The following is a 12,500-nucleotide window of genomic DNA, read 5'->3' as shown; positions in this document are numbered from 1 at the left end:
CTTATGTGACTGTCCTATAATGTTTTAGGAATTATTTTGGAACGCCTTTATGTACTGGGGCCACATATCATTTGTTAGAGTAACATCTGTAATCATAGATATTGCAATTATATTACTTTTGTACTATAATTGTCCCTCCTTTACGCTGTTCTTTTGAAACTGTCCTTTACCATTCATACGACTCGATTTCGTGTGTACTGTGATAAGTGGAGGGGGGGGGGAGAATTCTATAACCATGATTCCCATGCGAGTCGTAAATGGAGACAAAGTGGGATGGATTGATGGGACTAAGGATCCTGATTTCTGTATGTTCAACCTACAGATTGAGTCATCAAATATGCGTAGTTGTGATATAGGTGTGAGTAAAAGGGAAGATATTGGTAGTTTGTTAGAAGGATGATGGATGTGTTAGCATAAAATAGAACTAAGTTGAAAGGGAGGGGTGATTTTGAGTTTCGGTGTTTGAGGAGAGTTGCGGGTGTAATGAAGGGACGAAGGAGGGGAGGAGTGACTCTGCTGTAAGTGATGAGATAGAAGGAAGTGATGTGTAGAGGGAAGTGATGAGTAGAGGGAAGTGTTTTCAAGATTAATGTAGGTAAAGGTGAAACTGAGATGGGAGATGTGGGTTTTTGTTAGTACGCATGGACCTTTATGGAGAGGAAAATCGACTGCGCTAACTGACTTGAATGTGTAGGTCACGCACGCCTTCTGACAAATAACTATCACCTGGGCCGACACCGCATGACCTGCGGCTGTAATCCCCTAATGTCAAGGCGATGGGTGCGTATACTCTTCCATGACCCCTGGAATCCTGGTCTCCCATTGTTGGGTTCGGTGGAGGGTGGTGGGGTTTGGAAGAGCAAATAACACAGTATATGTTTATGGCAACTATACTAGACACATAGTGGGGATGGGCTTGAAACCTGTCCCCGTCAAAATCACCAAACCTACTGTGCGGAGCGCCGGGGTGTTGCATATGAGGCACAAACACGTCGAGTCAGGCCCGGGACGAACCTCGAGCGAGCTCTCCGTGTGGTCACCTAGAACATTCTTTCTCCAAGGAAGACCGACTACCCTTGTTATCGGCGGAGCTCAGGAAGCCTAGGTTGGATATAGTGGTTCTTTCGGAGGTGATAAGGCCAGGCAACGGCGAAATCAGTAGTGAGGGCTATACCCTACTTCTGGTCGGGCTGAACCGATGAGACCCACTGCACGGGAGTAGCTGTGGGCATATCTAGTCGACTACAGCATGCCGTAGTAAAGGTAACTCCGATTGATGAGCGTATGACGCCGGTGAGGCTGAAACACACCTTGGGCTTTATCTTTCTAGTTGCAGTATATGCTCCTACTGTGGTATATAACCTTGAAGAGAAGATATTCTATGCCAAGCTTGAATCTATAGTTGACCAGTGCCCGTGACGAGACACATTTATTGTTTTGGGTGACTCCAATGCTGTTACTGGCACCGACAGAGATGTCTATGAAGTATGTATTGGCCCACATAGTTCTGGAACCAGGAACATTAACAGTTCTCTCCTTTTGAACTTTGCAAAGTCCAGAAGGCTGAGGATTGCTGGTTCTTGTTTCTAGAGGCGATAACCACATCGATGAGCATGGTATAGTGATGCCGGAGGAGCGGCTAAGGAGATCGATTACATACTTCTTAGCACTCGTTGGAAGATCCTACAGAACTGTACAGTTTATCAAAGAGCTGAATTCTTTAGGACCGATCATAGACTTGTGGTCGCAAGACTCAGACTACGTACCAAATTCAGGAGAATCCCGAGATGCAACTTACATGGGTTTCTTCCAGAAAAACTCAGAGATAATGCGTGCGCCCAAGAATACGCTGTAGAAATCTCTAATCGGTTTGAAGTACTTGACTCTCTTGAGGATCCTGAAGAACTGTGGGACACTTTTAAACGTGAAACTGAAAGTTGCTGAGGAATGTGTTAGAGAACGCCCAAGGTCGAAGAATGGTGTCACGTCGCGGGAGACACTGGAGAGTATAGAATTAGGCTGTGCTGCCGAATGGCAAAGGACCTGGGCCGGTACAGAACTCAGAAACGGCGGACTAGAGCTCTCGTGAGAATAGATAAGGAGAGGTACGTCAGAGGAATCGTTGAGGATGTTGTGGGTTATTTAAATGCAAATGACATCAGGTCTGCTTACCAAGCCTTGAAAAAGTTCCGCTCCAAACTGTGACCCACAGAATCACAATCCGAACAGACAGCTGATGGCGAGCTACTATCAGTTGTGGAGGGGTGTAGCCCCTTTGTCGAATACTTTGAGGAGTTGCTCATGGGTGATACTCCAAGCGGACAGGTTCCCCTTGATGGTGTTCAGGTGGCAGTTCCTGACCCACCGATAGATGAAGCTCCGCCCTCTCTGATAGAGCTGAAAGAGGCTAAGAGTAAGTTGAAAGGTGGAAAGGCAACTGGTATCTGCAACATCAGTGCGGAGTTGCTGAAGGCTGAAGGTGAGGCCATGATCCACGGGTTGCAAGCGGAACTGTTTGCTGTCTGGTAGTCTGGTATCATTCCCTGGCTGGAAAAAGGGTCTGATCGTCCCTATAAGGAAGAGGAAATGGGACTAGCAGGAATGCAACAACTACCATGACATTACACTGCTCATTGTGCCAAGTAAGGTGCTTGCCCATCTATTAGTGACACGGGCTCGTTCACATCTCCCAAGGTTTCAAAGGCCTGAACCATTTGGGTCCACGATAGGTAACTCAACAGCTGAGCGGATCCTAGCGCTTCGTATGCTTGTGGAGTGTCGACGTGAGTATATATATATATATATATATATATATATATATATATATATATATATATATATATATATATTTATATATATATATATATATATATATATGATCTTATGTTGATATCAAGAAGGCGTTTGACTCGATGCATCGTGGAATGCTCTGTGATCTTCTGCAGATCCGTAGGGTTCTTGCAAGGATTATTGACTTGATATGTGTCTTATACTCTGGAATTCAGAGTACTGTAAAGTATGGAGGAAGTATGTCTCGATGTCTTGCTGGAATACGAGGGGTGATCAAAAAGTAATGACAGTGATACCATATATTTTCACGGTACAGAGGTAAATCCAAATAGTGGCCTACATTCCTTCAAAGTACTCCCCTCCTGCCTCTATGCAACGTTCCATCCTCTTTCGCCACTTCATGAAGCACTCACGGTACTCAGAAGCCGATATACCTCGTAGCTCTGAATTGACTGCTCGCGCCAGATCTTGGATGCGATAAAACAGCTTCCCTGCGATCGCACCCTTGATCTTTGGAAACAACCAAAAATCACAGGGAGCAAGGTCAGGCGAGTAGGGTGGGTGGGGGAGAAGTGTGATCCCCTGCTGCTCCAGGAACTGCACAGTGAGGCGAGCTTTGTGGGGGGGCAGCATTGTCATGGTGCAGCAAAAGGCGCGATCGGCGACGGGTTGGTGCAGTCTTGGCCTGATATTCCAGGACTCGAGGAAGGACGTGATCAGTGTAGTACTGGGCTGTGATAGTACACTGTTGAGGCATTACATCCACACACATTGGTCCTTGTGAATTGAAGAAGATGGTGAAAAGGCGCTTCCTGCTGCGAAATCCTTCCTTCAAAATCTGAGGTCGAGGTTCTTCATCACTCAACCACACCATGTTAGACTGCTTGTCTCTGGTGGTGAAGAAAGAAATCCAACACTCATCTCCGGTAGCTACATCTGAGAACCGTTTCGGACCATTTGGCTCGAATTCAGCCAGCTATAGACGACAAATCCGCACCCGTTCGCTCTTCTGCTCTTCCGTAAGCAAATGAGGTATCCATCGAGCACACTTCTTCCTCAGCCCTAAGTGTTCATGCACGATGTCATGTACGCTCCCATAACTGACACCGAGCTCCAAGGATAAGAATCGAAGAGTAACAGTTGGATCTTCGTCAATGATGGCCCACGCACGGACCGTCGTTGCTTCGGTCACGGATGTCCGAGGGCGGCCAGGACGATGATCATCTTCTAGCTGCAATTTTCCGGCTGCGAAAGCTCGAATCCAGCGGGAAACAGTTTCCAGTGATGGAGTAGACTCGGGAAAAACTTGCAACAATTCCTCTCTGATCTCCGTTGCTTTTTTCCCGAGTTTCCACCTTGTGAAGGTGTAGAATCTGCAGCCTTCTTTCGAAAAATCCATGTTTCCGGTTAGAGAGGCAAACCAACAATGACGCAATCGCACAGCGCAACGATAAAATGTAAGCTAGACAAACAGCGACAAGCTCAAACATGTAACAACAGGCAACACTTGCTGCCCCTTGCTCCCCCCCCCCCAACACTTATATTGTCTCAGCTACGAGTCCGACTGTCATTACTTTCTGATCACCCCTGGTAACTTCGTATTAAACAAGAGACTGTACTGTGAGACTCAGTCTATGCCAGTTGCCAGCATAATTCGTGAACGTCAATTCCGGTTATATGGGCATGTGGCACGTTTCCTGATGTTGATCCCACTCATAGGATTGTCTCCACAAGAGACAACCCTCGATGGAGGAGGCGAAGAAGAGGACGTCCACAGAATTCATGGCTGGGGCCAGTTGGTCGAACCTGTCGAGAGTTGTCTGGAGTGGGATGGAAGGGTGTCTGCATGGGAGCTTGCCCGGAGAGACCGTGAAGGGGACTGGCGGAGATGTGTGAGTGAAGCAACGCGCTTCCTGGCGTATGTCCTCAATTGACAATGATATGAATCTCGTAGTGAGAAAAGTGAAGAGGAAATGGAGACTTCTTTGGATAGAATGAAATGAGTGCTTAGAGAGTTTTGGGAGGAATGTGAATCTAGTGGCGTTAAGGGATCTCAGTGCTAGGGTAGGGGATGAACCAATAGATGGAGCAGTAGGTAGATTTGGGGTGCCAGATAAAATATTGATAGATGGATGGTGTTGGAGATGTATATAGAAAGGGAGTTGATGGTAACAACCATACTTACTTCTGCTCCCAGGTAGGCTTTCAGCCTCAGTCGGGCCAGCCCACTTCTCCAGATTGGCCTCTCAAAGCTTCCTTCTTCCCTCAAATCCTCTATTTTTCCTAATCCATTTGCCTCTAGGATTTCTTCAACTCCATCTTTCCATCTTTTCTTCGGTCTACCTCTAGATCTGCTACCTTCTGGCCTCCAGTTCCATCTTTTCTTTGAAAATTTTCAAAGAATATTGACGAACATAAGTAAAAACTGGAAAGAGTGGTGGTCCGAAAGGTAGTTGATAGAGTATTAATGGATTATATAGTAGAATCCAAAGGAAGGATAAGAAGAGTTTTGGAAGTCCATGTTTTCACAGAGAGAGCGAGGGAGTGTTATATATATATATATATATATATATATATATATATATATATATATATATATATATATATATATATATATATATATATATATTACAATGAAAATTAAGAGTAGAAGAAAAGTGCAGGACGTGGAAAATGATGGGAGGTAGAGAGGTGCCGAGAGTTAACAAAATGAATGAAAAGGAAAAGGAGAAGAAATAGCAAGAAAATTTGAGAAAAGTGTGAGAGGTGGTGAGGGTTAGATGGGAGGTAGGAGTAGAAGAAGAATGGGGATGTTTTGAGGAGGAATTGATCAAGTGTACAGAGATGGTGTGTAGGACGAGGAGGAAGGGAGAGAATAGAAGGAAGGATAGTAAATGGTAAGATGAAGAGGTGAAAGCGATAGCAGAAGAAAAGCAAGCATGTGTGTATTGGTTGCAATGTAGGACTTAGGAAACATATACAAAATATAAAACGTTAGGTGAGAGAGGTAAAAGAAGAGAACATAAGCTGGATAGGGTCGGAGTATGACGGGTGATTTTGAAAAAAAAAGTGTTTTGAAAGAAAGTGAAGAGGGTAAAGGGGGTGAGTCAGGTAGACAGAAAAAGGTAAAAAGCGCAGACAGCGTATGGAAGATGGGTAGAGCATTTCAGAGTTGTTAAATGTGGAGGAGGTAAGGGATTGATTGATTTTGGTAGTAGAACAGCTAGGAAAATTATTGCAATCGGATATACTGTAGGAAAAGGTGTGTTACAAAGAGCATTGGAAGTCATGAAAGCTGTTAAGGCACCTGTGTTGGGTGAGTGCCATATGGTGGAAACGTAAATCTGTAGACATGTCACTACCTGACAAGAGCAGGTAGTGGCAAGAGTTGACAACGAGGGCTCGGGACGTCTATAGTGATATGAATAACATTGCGATTTATACATACATACATACATACATACATACATACATATATATATATATATATATATGTATATACATATGTATATATATATACATGTATATATATATATATATATATATATATGTATATATATATGTATGAGAAGATTTGGAATCTGGGATCCATATTGGAAAACAGTAAACACCAGATTCAATTGAAGGGTTTATTTGCCCGACGTTTCGATTCCCGTCCAGGAATCGTCTTCAGGGGGTATAACGGTTACAAGAATGTGAACTCCTTATGAATCGCTGAAATGGTAAACCTGGGAAAGGTTCACCCTTTCAGTCAATTGTACAACGCATACATTACAATAATAAAATAAAATAAAATAACAAAAATAATAAAATACATTACAATACCAATTAGAATAAAATAAAAATTACAATTTTGAACATAAAACAAACGAAGAAAAAGTGACCATAGGAGACACATAGTAAACAACAACAGGACAAAGAGTAAATAGAAGTGGACCAAATGTCCGCACTGAAGAATCAGGAACAAACGACTAAATTAAAAACAAAAATACACTACAAAATACAAATAAAATACATGGCTGTGAACAAAAACAAAAGTAGCAAAAAGACTCTAGCGAGACACTAACGTGAATACTTCAGAACATACAACAAGGACCAAATGTCCGTAACGAAATGTCAGGGGGGGGGATAAAACGGCTAAATTACAACCAAACAAATAAAACCAAACAAAATACAAAAAGTAAATGGCAGTGTGACAAAAAACATCAAAACGAAACCCAAAAGTAAATACTGGACATAATTCAAAGACGTAAAAGAAAGAAGGTGGATCAAATGTCCGCCGAAGTAGGAAGTGGACATTTGATCCACCTTCTTTCTTTTACGTCTTTGAATTATGTCCAGTATTTACTTTTGGGTTTCGTTTTGATGTTTTTTGTCACACTGCCATTTACTTTTTGTATTTTGTTTGGTTTTATTTGTTTGGTTGTAATTTAGCCGTTTACCCCCCCCCCTGACATTTCGTTACGGACATTTGGTCCTTGTTGTATGTTCTGAAGTATTCACGTTAGTGTCTCGCTAGAGTCTTTTTGCTACTTTTGTTTTTGTTCACAGCCATGTATTTTATTTGTATTTTGTAGTGTATTTTTTGTTTTTAATTTAGTCGTTTGTTCCTGATTCTTCAGTGCGGACATTTGGTCCACTTCTATTTACTCTTTGTCCTGTTGTTGTTTACTATGTGTCTCCTATGGTCACTTTTTCTTCGTTTGTTACATGTTCAAAATTGTAATTTTTATTTTATTCTAATTGGTATTGTAATGTATTTTATTATTTTTATGTTATTTTATTTTATTTTATTATTGTAATGTATGCGTTGTACAATTGACTGAAAGGGTGAACCTTTCCCAGGTTTACCATTTCAGCGATTCATAAGGAGTTCACATTCTTGTAACCGTTATACCCACTGAGGACGATTCCTGGACGGGAATCGAAACGTCGGGCAAATAAACCCTTCAATTGAATCTGGTGTTTACTGTTTTCCAATATATATGTATATATATATATATATATATATATATATATGTATATATATATATATATATATATATATATATATATATATATTCTAACGCTAGATTACTTTATTCAGTTGGGTGAGCCTATACACTGAAGTTCAGAGAATTGTATAAATCCCTTCAACTTAACGATGTGCTTCCCAATGCCCTGTTCTGGATAACACTAAACGATTCAATGCAGCTTAGAGGGGAGATCATTGCATCGGCAGTGGTCGTTTACGAATACTTCTTTTCGCCCCTGTCCCCATTCTTCTTTTCTCTCTTCAATCTTTCATGCCCTGTTCTTCCACTTTGCTGACATTCTCTGCTCTCACTTTTCATTTTTCTCTACCTCTAGGAGGACTTCCCTTTCATTCTTTCCTTTTCCTCTCTCTCTCTCTCTCTCTCTCTCTCTCTCTCTCTCTCTCTCTCTCTCTCTCTCTCTCTCTCTCTCTCTCTCTCTCTCTCTCTCTCTCTCTCTCTCTCTCTCTCTCTCTCTCTCTCTCTCTCTCTCTTCGATCGTATTTTCTCAAACAGTTTCTCCCCTGCCTTCCTCCCTCTTCACCTTCCCTCCCTCTTCCTTACTCCCTCCTTCTCCATTATCCTTCATCACCTATTTCTTTGTGCCATCTTCCTTTCCCATTCCTCTCCCTGTTCTTGATATTTTTTTCCACCCTCTGATTCTCCATTCACCTCCTCTCCTCCCTCCATCCTCCCACTGTTCTGCTTTCCTTCCTCAAAACCCCCCTCTCCTTTCTTGCTCATCTCCTCCTCCCCCTTTTGCCCCCCCCCCCCCCCACCACCACCACCACCATTAGGGCCAGTGACTCATCGCGGCTCCTCTGATTCGTGAGGGGAGAGGGGAAAGGAAGCTCCACGGGGTAAGGCAGAGGGAGGGGGACGAGAGGAGAACAAGGGGAAAAGGAAGGGGAAGAGGAATGGGCCGGAGGTGGAGACGGCAATGTTGTCTGCGTGCGTGTGTGTGTGTGTGTGTGTGTGTGTGTGTGTGCGCGCGCGCGCCCGTGGAAGTAAGAATGGATAAGGAGGACGGAAAGGAAGAGAACGAAGAATAGTGGGAAGAAAGGGAATGAAAAGAGAAGCACGGTAGAGAAAGTGATAAGGATAAACAGAGAGTGAAACAAAAGGTTTAGAGATGTGAAAGGAAGGGAGGAAAGAGGGGGAATTGATAGACCTGGAAAACAAAGGAAAATGAGGGAAAAGGAAGTAAGAGATAAGATAAAGAGCATAGGATAAATTGAGTAAAAACAGATAAGAGAAATGTTAAGGGGTTTGGAGGGAGAAAATGAAGAAGAAAGATAGACAGAGGAAGGATGGGGAACGAAGTTGAAGCAAAAGAAATTCAAAGACAAACAAAATTGTAATAGAAGTAAATGGGAATGAGAAGAATGAAAATGAAAGTGGGGTACAACGAGACAGAAGAAGATAGGAGTCAGGAAATGTATAGGAATAGAAAAGGGTGGTGGAGGGGAGCTGGAGGGGAGAGAGGGGGATAGTGGAGGGGAGTGTGGGTCTATTAGGCCTCAGTTGAACAACTGGGCGCTAGATGTCGGCAACCCTTTCGGAATTGGTCGCGTTTGTGAGGTCATTTCTTAATGTTAAGATAGACATAAGGAAATGTAAATGACCTTAGGGCGATCTTAAACTGCGATTGGACTTTTACAGTTCACATTTTTAGCGTGGCCTAAAAAGCAAGATCCCATGTTGGCTGGATTCCCCGCATCTTCCAAACAAGAGAAACACGACCCATGCTGACACTATATTAGTCACTTGTCGTACCTCTGCTTGAATATTGCTGTCAGCTATGGAACCCGTGGAAGGTGGGAGAAAAAAAGTTATTAGAATCAGTGCAGAGCTCGTTCGCAAATAAAATATGTATTGCTCAACACCTCAATTACTGGGAAAGATTACAAGAACTGGAACTCTTTTCACTACCCCGTCGTACAGAACTGTATAAAATCGTCTATACTTACAAGATAATTATGGGTCAGACAAAAAATAATATCAATATAAGTTTTTATGACCATCAACGCCTAGGTCGTCCTGCCACGTAGACAGAATACATTCCAGAACTACAACCAGAATTAAAACACTTAAAGAGAACGCCTTTGCAATCAGAGGTCCACTCCTTTACAAAGCACAACCGATACATCTGAGGGATCCAAATAACTGTAGCGTAGAGAAATTCAAGAAGAACCTGGATCGGTTTCTCTGTAAATTACCGGACCAATCAAAGCTGCCCAATTACCATCTCCGCGCCGAGAGCAATAGCATCATTGACCAACTGTCTCTGAGAAGGGCAGACGGATTCTACTAGTGGGGGCGCATCAGCATGGCCACGGGCTGTATATCTACTGCCTGAACTATAATCCACAGGAACCGACATACGATGCTTATCATTATTCTACTTGTTTCTGTATTTGTTACTGTCGGATTAGTAGATGCAGTTTGTACTCTTGTAATCATATTCATCTATTTCCAAGAATGACCCTGGTTAGATGAGAATGTAGGGTCAATTAGAAAGCGATAAATAATATAAAAGTGAAAGCGTGGGAAGTTAAAAAATTACTAGACACCAGGTGCAAGAAAAGCATTGGTGTAACAGGCCATAGTATACCCCTAGTCCAGACTATATAAGACCAAAAGCTGCCCAAAATAATAAATGTACACATGTATAGAGTACTGCATTGGTCCCCGCGTCTACGCTGATGCCCTATGCCTTTTTTTTTTTTTTTTTTTTTTTTTTTGTTGTTGTTGTTGTAAATATTAGTGAGGGGGTATATTCTGGTCTTGAAGGGTAAAGTCTGGCCTGTACTAATTTATATCCCAGGTATAGTTTGGCCTAGGACAGTTTATCCCCCAGGATATGCTCTGGCCTAGGGCAAATCATATCCGGGTTTATTCTGAACTGGAGTTTGGCCTGTTACACCGGGACCTGATGGGATCTCAAGTAGATCCCTTCTTGCATGACGTAGTAACTCTGTTGTAAACAAAATGCGCGCGCATATTGTGAGGCAATAGACGACGCGAGGCTGCGATATATATATATATATATATATAATGTGAAAATGTTACCTTCTATTTACTTCAAAAACTCGGCGATGCTGATAAACAACATTATATATCAAAACTGATTCTCAGTAATGGAGAAATACTTCCTAACTCCTTCTCTTTATGTGGTAACGAGTGGGTAAACGATATTTCAAAACTACCCAGCCTAACATGGAGCAATTTTACCGACTACCTTGTAGACACGCCAAACGTTTTCACATAGGAGTCCATGAAAGCGTGTACATCTCTAGAAGATTATGCACCTGTTCTAAACAGAGTACATTATAAAACACCTATGCTCTGTTAACGATACACAAGGTGGCTTTTAAAGGATAAAAAATTATAAGATGTTAAATATATATATATATATATATATATATCTATATATATATATATATATATATATATATGTATATACATATATATATATACATATATATATATGTATATTTATATTTATATATATATATATATATATATATATATATATATATATATATGATCAATATTCTAGACAAATAATGCTCTCCATCATATACATACATATATATATTATATATATATATATATGTGTGTATATATATATATATATATATATATATATGATATATATTCTAGACAAATAATGCTCTCCATCATATATATATATATATACATATATATATATATATATATATATGTATATTATATATGTATATATATATGTATGTATATATATTTATGTATGTATGTGTGTGTGTGTGTGTGTGTGTGTGTGTGTGTGTGTGTGTGTGTGTGTGTGTGTGTGTGTGTGTGTGTGTGTGTGTGTAAAACCCCTTTCAACCGAGAACGCAGCACCCCAAAATTTGCAACTTCAGTCTGAATTCATATCCTACATTGGTATAGTTGCACCTTGTTCTGTTACACAGGGACCCCAGTGACTCATCACATAAGCATCATAGACTCATTCCTCGAGTGAAGAGACGTAAAAGAAGCCAAACAAGAACGATGGTAGAGCCCAGGTCTGTTGGCCTTGGGTTTTGTCATCTACAGCATGAAAAGCAGAGGTCATTAACTTGCTATAAAACCCTAACTCAGTCCAATTTTCTATCCACTTTAGCATATTGTTATACGACATAAATTTTTTTTTATCAGCAAACTGTCTTAATTAATTGAAAGAAAATATATGAATAGATAAATAGATATAGAAATTGATAGGTAAATTAATAGACAAATAAATGAATAGATAATGAATATATAAATTCATGAAAATAATAGATTGAGATAAATAGATAGATATATAGATAAGCAAATCAATAATCAAACAAATAAATAAGTAGTGTGAACAAATAAAAGAATAAATATATGAATAAACAAACAAGTAAACAACCAAAAATAAATAAATAGATAAATATGCAGATAATTTAACAAACTAATAAACAAACAAACTAGAAAGACCGCACAAATAAACTAGATATTTACTCTCGATATATCGGTGACATTTTTATAAAAACAAAGAACAAAGCGGAAGCTGAAAAACTTCGGCTCATACTTCAAGAAATCTCTGAGCTCACCTTCACTATGGAAGACAGCGTTGAAGGAGCTTTGCCCTTCCTCGGCCTATTCGTAAAACAAACTAAAGATTATTTTAACACAGAAGTATACACCAAG

This window comes from Oratosquilla oratoria, chromosome 2 (assembly GCF_046742065.1).
Source record: "Oratosquilla oratoria isolate Oo_2021 chromosome 2, ASM4674206v1, whole genome shotgun sequence".
NCBI lineage: Eukaryota > Metazoa > Arthropoda > Malacostraca > Stomatopoda > Squillidae > Oratosquilla > Oratosquilla oratoria.
This window is presented reverse-complemented; position numbering follows the sequence as displayed.